Below are 14,956 nucleotides of genomic sequence, written 5' to 3'. Positions count from 1 at the left end.
TTGCAGGGAACACACTTCCACAACCAACAAAGTGCAGAAACTGCTTTCCCAGAGTTTGTTGAATCCAAAGCATGGATTTTTATGCTTATGGAATCAACAAACTGTTTTCTCATTCACAAAAAATGTTTTGATTTTAATGGTTCCTATTTTGATTAATAAAAATTTTATTTTTATTTCTCCCTCTCCCCCCTGTTGTCTGCTCTCTGTGTCCATTTTCTGTGTGTTCTTATGTCTGTGTTTGTATTCTTGTCAGTGGGACCAGGAATCTGTGTCTCTTTCTGTTGTGTCATCTTGAAGCATCAGCTCTCTGTGTGTGCAGTGCCACTCCTGGGCAGGCTATACTTTTTTGCAAGGAGTGGCTCTCCTTGAGGGGTGCACTCCTTGCATGTGGGGCTCACCTATGCAGGAGACACCCCTGTGTGGCATGGCACTCCTTGTGCACATCAGCACTGTGCATAGACCAGCTCACCACATGGGTCAGGAGGCCCTAGGTTTGAACATTTGACCCCTTATATGGTAGGTGGATGCCCTATCAGTTGAGCCAAATCTCCTTCTCTGAGCCTAGTTATAAGAATTTAAAATTCACAGTCTAAAACTGCAATTCCTTTTGCACTTACCTAATATGTTTTTAAATTAGGTAGTGTGAGTCCTCCTATTTTGTTTTTCTTTTTCAGTATGTCTCTGGTACTTGGTGCCACTTGCTCTTCCAAATAAATTCCACAGATAGCTTTTCCAATTCAGTAAAAAATAGTTTGGTAATTTTTATTGTGATTGCATTAAATCTGTAACTCAGTTAGGGTAGGATATACTTTTTAGTGAAGTTTAGTCTTCCTGTGCATGAACAGGCAATATTCTTCCATTTAGGTCTTTTTGATTTCCTTTAACAGGGTTTTATAGTTTTCTGCCTAAGAGCCATTTACATCTTTAGTTAAATTTGTTCTTAGGTATTGGAGACTTTTCATTGCTATTGCAAATGACTTTTTTTCCTTGATTTCTTCATTTTTCTTCTTTCTTAATATAAGTGTTTAGGGTTATTATTTTCCCTCTCAGCCTTTGCTGTAACCCATAAGTTTGTTTTCTATAGTTAATTTTTTTTACTAATTTTTAAAGAAGTTTTGGTCTCATTTTCATTCATCTCAAGATATTTACTAATTTCCCTTACAATTTTTTCTTTCATCCACTATTTAGGAGTGTGTTGTTTAGTCTCCACACATTTTTTAATTTTCTCTTCCCAAATAGTTCTGATTTCCAACTTAATTCCAGCTTCAAGGTGCTTTGAATAATTTCATTCCTTTTATTTCATTGAGACCTCCTTTGTGACCCATTATGTGGTCTATCTCAGAGAAAAAGATCTGTGAACATTGGTTTAATCCACTGATTTGGCATGCAGTGTTCTGTATATGTCTGTTAGGTCCAGCTGGTTTATAATATTGTTCAAATTCTCTCTTTCCTTGTTGATCTTCTGTCTAGTACTTCTATCTAATGATGTGAGTGTTACATGAAATCTCCAACTAATTATTTTAGAGATATCTATTTCTCCCTTCAGTTTTGCCAAGTTTTGCCAGAGTTTACCTCATGTGTTTTGGGACACCTTTGTTAGCAGCATAGCCATTTATGAGTTACTCCTTCCTGGTGGATTGTCCTTTTCTTAGTATATAATGACCTTCTTCTAAGTCATATAACACTTTTGAATTTAGAGTCTTTTTTTGTCTGACACCATTAAAACTGCCCATGCTCTCTTTTGGTTGATGTTTGCATGGAATATCTTTTTCTAACCTTTCTCCTTCAGATGGTCTGTTTCTTTGGGTCTAAGCTAAGTTTCTTATAGACAGCATATGGATGGCTCATGTTTTTTTATCCATTCTGTCAGCCGATTTCTTTTGATTGTGTGTTTAATCCATATATTCAATTATATTATTGATAAAACATTATTTACTTCCACCATTTTATTGTTGGCTTTTATCTTATTTTCTTCTGTCTTTTTAATCTTTTGGTTTTCCATTCTCCATTGAAGTCCTCCCTTCTATACTCTCCTCCAAGCTTCTCTTTCTTTCCTGTTATTAATCTCCCTTTATTGCTTGCTACAAAGCCAGACTCTTTTAGTTTATGTTGGTGCATATTTTAAACTCATTTTTCTATTTGAAGGACAAAATTACTAAATAATGAATTCTTCGTTTGCATTTTTTTTCTTTCAGATTGTACAAATCTTTTTATTTCCTTGGTTAAATTGTTCCTAGATATGTATATGGGGACGGGGGGGGGGAGGAAGGGGAGGGGGGGGGAGGGGGTACTTGTTAAGTCTCGTTCCCCAGAATTTTGCTGAATTTATTAGCTTTAGTAGGTTTGAAGTTTTCTGTGGTAATTGCATAAATCATCACATTATCTGCTTCTTTACCATTTTGGATATTCTTTATGGCATTTTCTTGCCTTGAAATTTTTTCTAGTACTTTTGGTATAAAGTTTATTAACAGTGATGGAAGCAGACATTCTGTCTTTTCACCCTCAAGTGTTATAGTAATACTTTAAATACTCTCTTAAAGTGGTGAGTTATTTTCCTGGGCTGCTTTTGGATATTCCTCTGTCAGCTTTTAGCAGTTTGAATTTGATGTATTAAATGGTAGTCTTTTTTTTGCTTATTGTATGTAATATTGTATTGTAATCCTGGGTCTTTAAAATTGTTTTTTCAATTTGTGTGTTTTTCTTTGTGTGTGTTTTTGGTTTTATTTTTCTGAAATTTATTCCTTCCATTCCTTTTTTTTAGTAACTTGTATAACTTGCAAAAATGTGTTTGTGAAATCTCCCTTACACAATGCACCAATTTTTATCTCTATTCTTTGGTTTTAGCCTTTTATTTTATTTTTTAGAAATAGGTCCCTGAGTTTCTTACATTTGTGCATAGTTTGTGCATAGGTGGTCAGCTAATTATGAGAGCAAGTGGTTGTGCCATTAGTGTACTGTCATCTGCTTATGGAGCTTTGTATAGATTGGGGAATGTATTTGAAGTTGCAGGCAGTTTTCAAGTCTTCCTTTGCTTTAGATTTTCTTTGGACTCTTTCTACCTTAAAATATTTTTTTGCTAAAGAAATAACAGCAGTGTTACTTTTTCACTTGTCTCCTTACTTGCTAAATGATAACCTCTGAATTGTAATTTTGATGATGTCAGTGTTTGACAATGATGATAAAGAGTGGGTTTTTAATTTTTCTGCCCACGTCCCTTTTTTGTGGTATTTTGAATGTGATTTGAGTACAGTATTTGGTATTTTTATTTTATGGAAACAGTTTATTCAACTGAAGAATTACTGTTAAATTATTTCTGTAATTATTTCTTTACTTTCTTATTCACTAATTAAAAACCAAATTGCATCCTTTTGCGTTCTTACTCATTCTTTTAAAATACCTGATTTTTAAGTAAACAAATTAATCATAAGTAATATTTTTACTTAGAAACATTGTATTCAGAGATGTTTTTTTAAATTATAGAATTGTATTTCACAGGCATCCTGGCTGACTTCAAAAGTTAAAATAGCTTATAAAATAAATTTTTATTATTTTATACTTTGACAAATTTATTTTCATGTGTAAGTAAAATGACTTTATCCTTGCCTTTGAAGCAATCACCAGCTTAAAAAGAACAATTCTAAAATGTCTCTAGGGTTTAAAATTTCTCTTTCATATTCTGAACATAATATTTTAACATTTCCAAGGCAAAGTGTTAATAATGGGGTGTATATGGAAACTTTACGTTATGCATGATTTTTCCATAAACCTACAACTTCTGTAGATATAAAGTACAAAATAACTATATCCCTCAATATTAACTGAATAACTGTTGTTGGAGCAAATTATTCTAGGATATTAACTGAATTGTTTCAAATTTTTAAAAATAGCTGAACTCTAACATCTAAGTTAAATATAGTATGCCAATATTCTAGAAAGCTTAAAAATATATTAATGTTTAAATAATCTTTCAACAGTATTTATTTTTGATATGTTGTTATTAGAATCATGTGGAAACTATTAAATTATTGTTTGCCTATCCCCGTATTTCTTAATTATTATTGCTGAGAAATATGTTTTCTTTTTCAGTAAAATAAAAGTCTTCTCAGAGCAGTTTGTGACTCTAAGGCTATAATCTAAGCAGAATTATTCATCTTATTTCATTGTGTAATTCATCCCATGAAATAACTTTCCTCTAAATTCAGTACTATGGTAACTTCTCCCTCAAAATACTTTTCCAGTATGATCATATTCTCTAATTAGCTGAATTTGGGGAAACTTACCTCTATATCTCTTTATAAATCCTTAGTGGAGAGATGCTATATTTCAAGTGTCTTTAGACATATGAGTGGAATCTGTGGAATCTGTTTCTTGAAATATATTCATAGAGTTAGTAATTTTGCCTTTGATTAAGGATTACTATTGTCTTAACAGTTTTAATGGTGATTTTCCTTTTTAAGTTGGTGCTGGGGATTGAACCCAGAACCTTATTAGAGAAAAGCAGGCATTTCAAACATTGAGCTTCACCTGTTCCCCTTGATGATTTTTAAAGATTAATGAATATATAGTTTACCTTTATTAAATGTATATATCTTGGACCAGTGATTTGGTTCATTTTGATTTGTGTCCTTGGCTTTAAATGATAATGACCATAGGAATGTGTTTCTTCTTTTCATTTTTCAGTTATGATTTTTAATATTCAAATATTTAAATCAAAGTTGAAAATTTAAATTTTAAACCTATTTTTGCTTTCTGTTTCTTTCTAGGAGCTTCAGAGAGATCAGAGTTCACATTTGGCAGACCCTAATGGTGAACAATCTCTGTTTCACTGGACCTCCCCAGAATCTCCAATCAGCTAGCACTAGTATTCAAAATCAGAAGGGACATTCCACCCTGCCTAGTAATTCATTAACAGAGGGATCTGCTCTCAGTCCTTTCACCTCTCACACGGCTACCTCAGGTGTACAACAAGTCATTACTCTTACCAAAGAGAGCAGCAAGCCGTCAAGAAATACATCCTTAGTGCCTGATAAGAGCAGGCACAGTGAAGGGTCATCCGATGGCTGTGCCAGTGTCAAGGAACATCCTAATCATGTTCATCAGCTGATACCAGATGGTTCTTTCAGTCCTAACCATGGAGATTCCATGTCACCAAATTTACTAATTTCAGATGATTCTCGGCTTTCCACCTTGATGATTGGAAAGGCCAGTGACAATGTAGATACCAGACCCTGTGACAAATAACATCTTCCCAGCTATTTGTACAAAAACTGGCGATTCTGTTACCTCTTCACCATCTTCAGCCATTTCCACAGCAACTCCGTCTCCTAAGTCAACTGAGCAGATGACCACACAAAGTGTTCCCAGCCTTAATAGTCCTCACTGTGAGCTACATAGAACCAATGGAGAAGGGGTAGAGGACTCACAGAGCCACAAAGAAACAGATTTCCCTCAAATTAGCTACAAACCTAGTTCTCAGATCATACCATCAGTGTCTGTGTCCATATATTCCAGTTCAGCAGAAGTACTGAAAGCATGCAGGTTAACGTGGGTATGTTCCTCACAAAGTGAAATTGTTGACTAATGGTCCCATTAAAAAATCTCATTTATAATTTGAATCACCTAAGAAATGCAAAGTTCACCAAAGGTTGATATATTTACTTATTTAAAATAACAGCTTAATAAGGTTCTTGGTTATGCTTCAGTCTTCTGGTTATACCTTATCAATGTATGTGATGCGACAAGCATTTGGGTAATCTGAGATATGTCTTTGTGTAATGCCATTTCCCTCTTCTGATTTCTAGGATTATAAGTTTCAGTGTGATTGACTTTATTTTGAAGATTGTCACAAAGCTTAAATCATATTTCATAGATAATTGCAAGGCCTGGAAAACCCTACTACTCATTTTCTTTTCTGGAAGTTGTTGGAGTTTCGAGTAGATATGAATCTCATTGATTATTAATATTCCACTTTGTTTATATTTGAAAAAACATTTTGTCTCATTTGATGAGGTAATAAAATGGGCACAGAGGAGGGGAAAACAGAAAGAAAACATGAGAGGTCTGTTAGTCATTCTGAAGAGAACAGCCATGTTCAGCCATTTCTGTGGCTACATGGATTATTCCAGAAAGTGTATCTCTCGGTTTACTAAAGATACCCACCTCCCACCCCAAAAAGGAAGGGGAAGGAAAGAGGAAAGATTGTAGAAAGGAAGGAACAGTTTATGAAAAATTGGGGTAAAAATTATTTTGAGGCTGAGAAAGAACCAGTAAGAAATGGTATTTGTCATGTCAGGTCCATATTGATTCTTTCAATAATATCTGTACTAAACAGAAGTCTGAAAGTAAAAAGAAGTGATAAAGAAACATAGACTTTATGATTTAATGTCCCTGATTAAGAAACTTCATGAGGAAATATAATTAATTGTACATGAGTTTTATCTGTAAAGTAACTTTTCATTTCTCTACCAAATGATAAACTTGGAATTTTAAAGAAAGCTATATTTAAAAAGCACTTTTTAAAAGAAGTTTTAAAATATTGACTAATTTCTCCAATAACAAATAAACTAATGATTAAGAAGTTTTCAGAATGGGTTAAACTGTTAATCTTTTCCAAACCTGAGTTTTTCTTCACCTTCATTTTTTTCTCACTGAATAATTCTGGTGAGGTTCACTATTTTGTCTCCAACAATTTTAGGCATATACATGTTCAAAAAATAGTCTATTTCTCTTGTCAACAGGGCTGTCCTTTTGAATTAGGGTAATAGTATATTTTAAGGGAGAAAGATTGATATTTCCCATAGATTAGTGGCTTTCACAAAAATTCCTAATTTCTGACTTGGCCATAGGTAGTAAATATTTGACATATTAAAAAACTGCTAGATAAGATATAGCACTATTTATTCTGAGTATTCTGTTCCTATATTCCTAGTTTGTCTTTTTTAAACTAGCTCTCATTTGTTTCATCTTGCTTGTGCAGTCAGTGCTGTAAATTGAAAGTATATGAATTACAGCACCTAAGATTCTCACAATATTCAAGTGATAGAAAACTTGAATTTGGCTCCCTTCTATTTGCTACATCTTTATAATACAGACATTTGCACTTTCCATTGATTTAATTTTCTATGTAACCACTTTTTTCTATCACACAAATGTACAAACTGCAGTGACTATACTGTTTATGCTTTCTAGTCTCATTTCTCATATCATGGATGTTGAATAAGCTTCAATTTTGGTAGCACGTAAGTTAGCATAAACATGTTTTCAAGTACAATTTTAACACTGGATCATTCTCAAAATCACTTCAAATAGTTTTTATGATATATTGCATCTTAACTGCTGACTATAAACAAGCTTCATGTAATCAAACAAATGAACCATATTTTGTTTAAAATATAAAAGTGACACGTGTCATAGGCAGTGAAATCAGTTTCTTTATTGTATAAATTATAATTGGCATTTTAATCCCATTAGTTTAATGAAGTTACTTGAATTATTCCTTTATCAGATACAGTGCAGCATTTTTCTGTTTGTTAAAAACAAAACACCTGTGCAGTTTATAATTTAGGTCCATTATGTATTTAAATTTCAAAATTTAATGTGTATCATACCTAACTCTAAAAATTACATGATCATCATGCATTGTGAAGAGATGTTGAAATTTGGGTAGTGCTATAGCTTATATTCTTAATTGTTAGTTATAACTTATTTAGTTTAATAAGCAATTTCACACTCTTGTATTTATAAAACAAAATTCAATAATTCAAGTGGTTGAATGCCTAACTCCCACATGGGAGGCTCTACGTTGGGTTCCCCTTGCCTTGCCTCCTGAGAAAAACAAAAAACAAGCAAAATAAATCAAACCAACTCAAGGAAGCTGAGTGCTGGCTTTAAAAAGGTAATAACCACCCAGGACAACTCCAAGTCCTGAAAATCCTCCCACATCATATCTCTTCTTTCTCTCCCTATCCTCAGCAGCTACTGTGGCCACTTTCTCCACCTCAATGCGAAAGAAAGAAAGGAAAGAAAGGAAAGAAAGGAAGAAAGAAGGAAGGAAGGAAGGAAGGAAGGAAGGAAGGAAGGAAGGAAGGAAGGAAGGAAGGAAGGAAGGAATTTTTATAGTAATAACCATTTAATAAAATATATATGTAGCAGAGCTATATCTAACTTCATGGGGAAAATTAAATATTTCATTGAGAGTTAATATCTAATGAAATTAATGGAAAAAACAAAAAAGGTAATAACATTCTTGAGTCAAAACTTTCAAGCCTTTGTTTTCATTAGCACAATGAAAAAGGGGTAGCAAAATTGACAAAGAGACAAATTTTACTAATGGTAATATTGATATCTAGACTTTTGGTGCAAGTTATTGTTTAAATATTTATTGGTGAAAACCAAAGGGTAAAAGATATTAAAGGAAAAATTGGGGTCCATATTTGTTCTTTAGGTTAGAGAATAAATTGGAAAATTATGGGTAAAGAGTGTAATTTTGTCATTCATTTATATGAAATGTAGATAATGTATTTTGTTTAATTTTTCTTAAATGATGTAAGAACTCAAATTATTTTAAAAATTATCAAATGTTCTTAATTACGAGTCCAAATATCCTGTAATTACAGTGTATTTGTAAATGCCCTATAATTAAACTGGGATTTAATTTAGGCTTTCTTATTTTTCTCTTAGTTTTCAAAATAAATATACAGCCCTTGTTTCTTCTAATTTTTAAAAAAGGAATCTTGGTAAAAACAGTTTGTCTAACAGCAGCATTTTGTTGGATAAATGTCCACCTCCAAGGTTACAGTCTACACCATACTCATCCTTGCCAAAGGACACATTGAATCTACTCACACCTGGTATTTATGTGAGCCCCAGTTTCTTAGAAATAAATGAAATCAGTGTTGGAATTTAATATCTTTAGAAAATAGAACACACTAATTATATATGTATGTATTTAAATCAGAGAGTATGCATGGACATATCTTGAAAGTTTTGGGGTAAATATGTAGTATTCAAGGGATGAGAATACCTGTCATCAATCCTCAGGCAAAATTCCTAATTGTATTTTTTTTAAAAGATTTATTAGAACACAGGCATGTATTTTATTTTAATTTACATGGAGTGTGTATGGTTGTTTTCATTCAAAATATAATGGAAGTCTACTTAAAGAACTCTCTGAAAATACTTAAAACAGTTAAAAATTTTAAGTATAACTTTGTGAACCATAATATTATAATGAGAGATGGATAATACCATTTAAAAATAAATCAAATTTTAAAATGAATTTATTTACCAGAGACATTTTTAGGCCTATTATATCATAATAATGAAAGTAAGGTCTCTTAAATAGTGTCTCTTAAATCAAGAGATAATGATAAAATATTAAAATTTATACCAATAAAATATCAATTGTTAGCATTCATTGTAGATTTTACAATGCCAGATGGATGAGAAAATGAATATGGAGTTGCTATTAATAATTAAAGAGTCATTTTTCTGAGATCTAACAAAATATTTAATTTTGCAGTTGGAAAATAAATGTGATGCTTTCTTTCCTCCATTACATCAATTTTGTACAAATCCTAACAACCCTGTTACAGTAATCCCTGACCTTGCTGGAGCTCTTAAGTTAGGTAAGCTTTTAAAAGTGATAAAAAGTTTGTATGTTTTCTCTATTATCTTTTTTCTATTAAATATTTTTAAATTTACATATGCCATTCATACATGAACATAATTGTATAGTAAAAATTGTGAACTTACAAGAGAGTCACGCATATCATCATACAGGACTTTTTTTCCCCCAGGATTTTCAGTTTTTATTTTGATGGTGTCTCCCCACACCCCTCTTCCCTTATATATATAACATTTTAAGCATATGATATAAATAGAAAAAGGTGAAATTATTGCTGAAATTTTAGAGGCATTTAAAATGTTTAATTTCATATAAACTATGCAAAGTTAGTGCTTTTTATCAGATAATAGAAGTTTTGAACATAGGAAAAAGATGAAATTAGACCCTACTTATAAATACTATACTTCTTCAGAGTACTGAAGCATTATGGTTAGATCCAGGGTTTCAAGGGATTGTTTTGCAAATTTGAGCATCACATGATTCAGTGAAATCTTTTAGGAAATGTCTGGAGCTCCATGAAGTGTTATTTCTTTTTTATTTTTTTAATACTTTTGAAATACATTTACAAATTTAATTGTAGTTACTAACAACACTTATTTATCTATGAAGATCTTGGACTTCACCAAAACTTTGGTAGGAGCTAACAATGAACATATGGTAGAAGGACACAGTTGCTGCAACCAGTAGATGAAAACTGGGACCCTACTGGAACAAAGAAAATATGGTGTTGTGAAAGTAATAGATCTCATACTACAATTGCTGAATATGTACAGTACCAGGCTGCCTCATTTCAGGAGTCTTTGAGAGTAAGTATTCAATATGGAGATTTTTATTGGAGTTGTAAAAGGGCACATGACCGCTGCAATATATTTGTTTTATGCATATAAATTATACATAAATTTTATAATTTGCAAACTTATTAAACAAGACTTTCACAAACTTTAACTTGATTAAATACACATGATTATATAGAAATAAAAATTAGTCTTAACAAGGCATCTCCCTCATTTGTGTAATATTTCTATTTAGATGGATAACCATTTCTATTTAATATTTGCTGAATAACATTGTAATTATGAAAGGAATTATGTGTGCATCTCACACATACAGGCATGTTTCCATTGTTTTTAATCTGAAAGACACTTCACCAAAAGCATTAGTATCGTAAGATGAATCTCAGTGGGAAAAGTAGAAATTTTACAGAAATGTCTCATAATTTGTGGGGAATAAAAATTATCAAAAAAAGCATAACCATAGGATTGTTATTAAAGACTCAATAGACAGTAAATAGGTTTAGAATTACGAACCTTGTGAAATCTTTTGCAAGTAAAGTATCTATTGTGATTTTCCTATTAAATATATTTTAGTTTGTTTTTTCAGATCTCTATTAAACTATGAAACAGAACTTCTGAATAGTATCACAGATTTAAAGTTGCAGAAATGTTATTTCTTAAATGCTCATCTTTATTGTTTTAAACTTCATCAAAATTTTATAACTGAAATGATTAAAACCTTTAAATTTTTAATCTGCTACTAGTTTATGTTTAGAAAATGTTTGAAAGTCAACCCTCAGTTCACATTTTTTAATCTGGTTGAAATAATTAAAGCAAATATTGTGTTCTTTTCTGAGTGATACTTAATAAAAGCTGTTAATGTAATTTTTTGTGAGTGGTAGAGTTCCCATTTTTTTAAAAAATGTTAATTGTTCTACTTTTGAGGTGCTTCAACTACAGGATTATGTATTGTCAGAAAAGAATAAGCAGCTAACAGAGATTAAGGTAAATTGTTTTACAATATTTGGAACTGAAAAAAGAGAAAAAATATTTTATTATCTTTTGCAGCAATCAACATTTAATGTGAAAAACTTCACAGATATTAAGGAAGTATACATTTTTTATTTTTTTTTAATTTATTTCTTCCACACCCTACCTCCCCATTGTCTGCTCCCCTGTCCATTTGCTGTGTGTTCTTCTGTGTCCTTGTTAGGCCTCAAAGCAAGGCCTTTATGGATAACCAGAGATGGCATGAAGTAAACTTCAACATGAGAGCTAGGCAAACTCACATTTATTACATCCGCAGAGGTAAGGAGCCAAGGCCAGTCCAAAGTGACTCAGACCTGACTCCCCGTGCTGCAGTTTCACCCTTGCTTAAATATCCAAGTTATTACTTAGCATTTGCTTTATTAATTAGTTTTTATACATATGAATGAACACACATAGTTGGTATATAATTGTGTGATTAGTATGCTCAGGAAATCATGCTTGCACATACATTCATGATCAAGAAAGGGGTGGATAACTCCTCCCCTGGGTGGGAATTTTACTATGTTAATTAAGCAAGTTGAAGTGAGGACAGCAAGGGGCTGTTTCTGTGCAGGTCCGGCCAACTGGTTGAAGCTGATTTTCATACTTCAATGCTTCAACAGGATATTCTTGACCACCAAAAGTGGAATTTGGCCCAAAGAGAGGGTTGCATTTCATTACCTTCTGATTTACATACAATTCTTTTCTTTGTATCATAGTAACAGGGAGAGAAACAAGTTACTTTCAGGTATTTGGTCATCCTACATCCATCATCCTCTTGCATTCTCAGCAACACCGTAATCTGTGTCTCTTTTGGTGCGTCATGTTGGTGCATCAGATCTTTGTGTGTGTGGCACCACTTCTGGGTAGGCTGGGCTTTATTTGCATGGGGTGGCTCAATGTGGGGCACCCTCCTTTTGCGTGGGGTCCCCCCTATGTGGGGGACACCCCTGCGTGGCACAGCACTCTTGTGCACATGAGCACGGAACATGGGCCAGCTCCACATGGGTCAAGGAGGCCCAGGGTTTGAACTGCAGACCTCCCATGTGGTAGGTAGATGCCCTATCCATTGGGCCAGGTCCACTCCCCAAGTAATATGCTATTACATATAGCATAATCTTTTTTCCCCTTAATTATTTTTACATTTCTCTTTCTTTTCACATACTGTTTTCATTTTTCATATCTTCTTAAATTTCACTTGCTATCACTGTAAAGAAAATTGATGTCATTTAGAAAACTTTTTCAAAGTAAATTTAGAATAGGCACATACTTCCCTTATAAATTATCCTATTACCTGAGGTTTATATTAACTTTATGACTGATGGGAAAGTTTAAGTAGTATGTTATTGAGCTTTGAGTTTTCTTGAGTTTTTCTTTAATGTGACCATTAAAGATATTTTCATATGAAATCAGCCTATAGAAAATTAGTTTCTGAACAAACACTACTCATGTAGAAATCAGCATTTATTCATGTGAATTAGGAAATGATATAATATTCTAAGCAGGAATATTTTTGCTTGAACTATAGGAAGAAAATGAGAAAAGAACTCATCAAAAAGACTATTTGGATAATGAATCCACATCTTCACATAATTATGTAACTTTTGGGGTCCATCATGATTTCCATTAAAAGGCATGAATTTAATATTTTCTCTCTTTTTTTTTAATATCTGGGAAGAGGAATATAGAACCCTTTAAAACCATAAAGTCTGGGACCAACATTGACCTTTCAAATGATAAAAAGTAAGTAATTTCATCAGTAATATTTCCTTGAACTAGAGCAAAGAGAATTAAGGACTGGAAATTGTCTAGTTTCATACTCTTTCATTCCCAGTCATTATTCTTTCACTTTATAAAGCTTTATCTAAAAGTTGTTGTAGTCTTAAATTATTTTAAAACATTCTGCAATTAGGCTTTTTCTTCTTTCTTATGAATATAAAATCCCTCATTATATGTTAAGTATAAAATAAAATATAAACGATTTCATCCATTTACTACATTCCTTTTTAAGTAATTATTTTTACACAGTATTTGTTAGAAATTTTTCTTGGGAATATATTGAATAGTCCAGTACTTTGTGAAACTGCAGTAGTAAAATATTTATAGATTTAATTGCTTTTCTGATTGGAACATGAGATTTATGAGGAAATGGCTACACTGTATCTCACAGATGTTTATGCCATGATTTTACTTTTAATCTACTATTTAATTTCAGCTAGAGAATACAGCTACATGAGTTGACCAAATTTCTTGCTGTTGTTCATGTGGTGCAGCAGGAAATGTTTTAAGCCATGTGGGTCATACCATACTGTGTGTGAATACAGTTCAACTCTTCATGAAGTTCCAGGGAGTCAAACACCAGGTGATTTTTGAGCTAACATATCTTGTACAATTGAAAAATTAGTTTATCAAATGTGAAATATGCAGGGAGAAAACAGATTCTTTCCATTTATAGTGAATGAAGTTCTTGTAATAGCTATATTACTTAACATATGTAAAAATGTTGAGTTAGTTTTGTAATTTAGGTTAGAGTGTGCTTTTATCCTTTTTACATATAATGACCTGAAACAGAAAATTGTAAACTAGAAATGGGTGTGTCATTAGGGTACTGACTGAATGAAGCCACTTATGACTTTATAGAACAAATCTTCTTCCTGTTTATTGCAAGATAATTGTTTTTCCAGAGGTTTTCCATCACATTTGAAATAATTTATTGTGTATAATCACAATGTCATGACCAGCACTTAAAATCTGTGATATACTTATATTTTGTTCTCTATTATGTTTCATTTTTCTAAAAATGTAATTCACAATTCCCTAATGTGTAAGTTAGCAAACTTGTTCCGTAAAATCATATAGTAAATTCCTTAAGGCTTATAAGGCAAGAGGTTAAACTGAGGGCATTATGTAAGTCCTAGCATGTAAAACAAGAGAAAAATCTCATTTCCTGAATTTGTATTGGTGAGTATCAAAATACAATAGTTGCGTGTAGTTTTTCTGGTAAAAGTTCTTGTTTAACTTTAAACAGCATAGGAAGCATACCAGGCAGGTTCATGTTACTTATACTAAAAAATGTCATGTTATGATTTTGTGTTGGGTACTTTTTTAGGTTAGTTCTAACTTGCCTAGTAATTTGTGGTTGAATTGATTAAGAAACATTATGAAGCATGTCACAAAAAAAGGTCAATTAGTGGATAGTGACATGGTGAATTTTTGGTCTTCTTATTCAGAAAAACTAGATTCTCAGTCCACAGCTCAGAAAATTGCAATAAAATGTCACTGTTGCTGTTTTTGATAGGGCAAGTCAGGTTATTAAGCTTCACATTTCTGATAAAAAATCATGGAAGTAATGGCTAAGTCCATAAGAATGACATAAGAATTTTTTGGCTAATGAATAATATGTATAACAATAGGCTTTATATTTTGTAAAAGTTTTATAAATGCTTCCATTAAGGTTTTTTCACCATCAGTTGTAAAATATCTTTAGACTCTTGCCACTCTATTAGAGAAAGAAGCAAGACAACCCAGA

General features: G+C 32.3%; 1 pseudogene; it reads left to right on the top strand.

Annotated features, from left to right (window-relative positions):
- The window catches only part of LOC139438282 (lysine-specific demethylase 6A-like), a 67,492-nt pseudogene extending 53,692 nt beyond the window's left edge, over positions 1–13,800 (top strand).
- The last annotated feature ends 1,156 nt before the right edge of the window (positions 13,801–14,956 follow it).

The sequence above is a fragment of the Dasypus novemcinctus genome, chromosome Y, assembly GCF_030445035.2.
Source record: "Dasypus novemcinctus isolate mDasNov1 chromosome Y, mDasNov1.1.hap2, whole genome shotgun sequence".
NCBI classification, from domain to species: domain Eukaryota; kingdom Metazoa; phylum Chordata; class Mammalia; order Cingulata; family Dasypodidae; genus Dasypus; species Dasypus novemcinctus.
The sequence above is the reverse complement of the archived record's forward strand: the minus strand, read 5'-3'. Positions and strand labels throughout refer to the sequence as shown.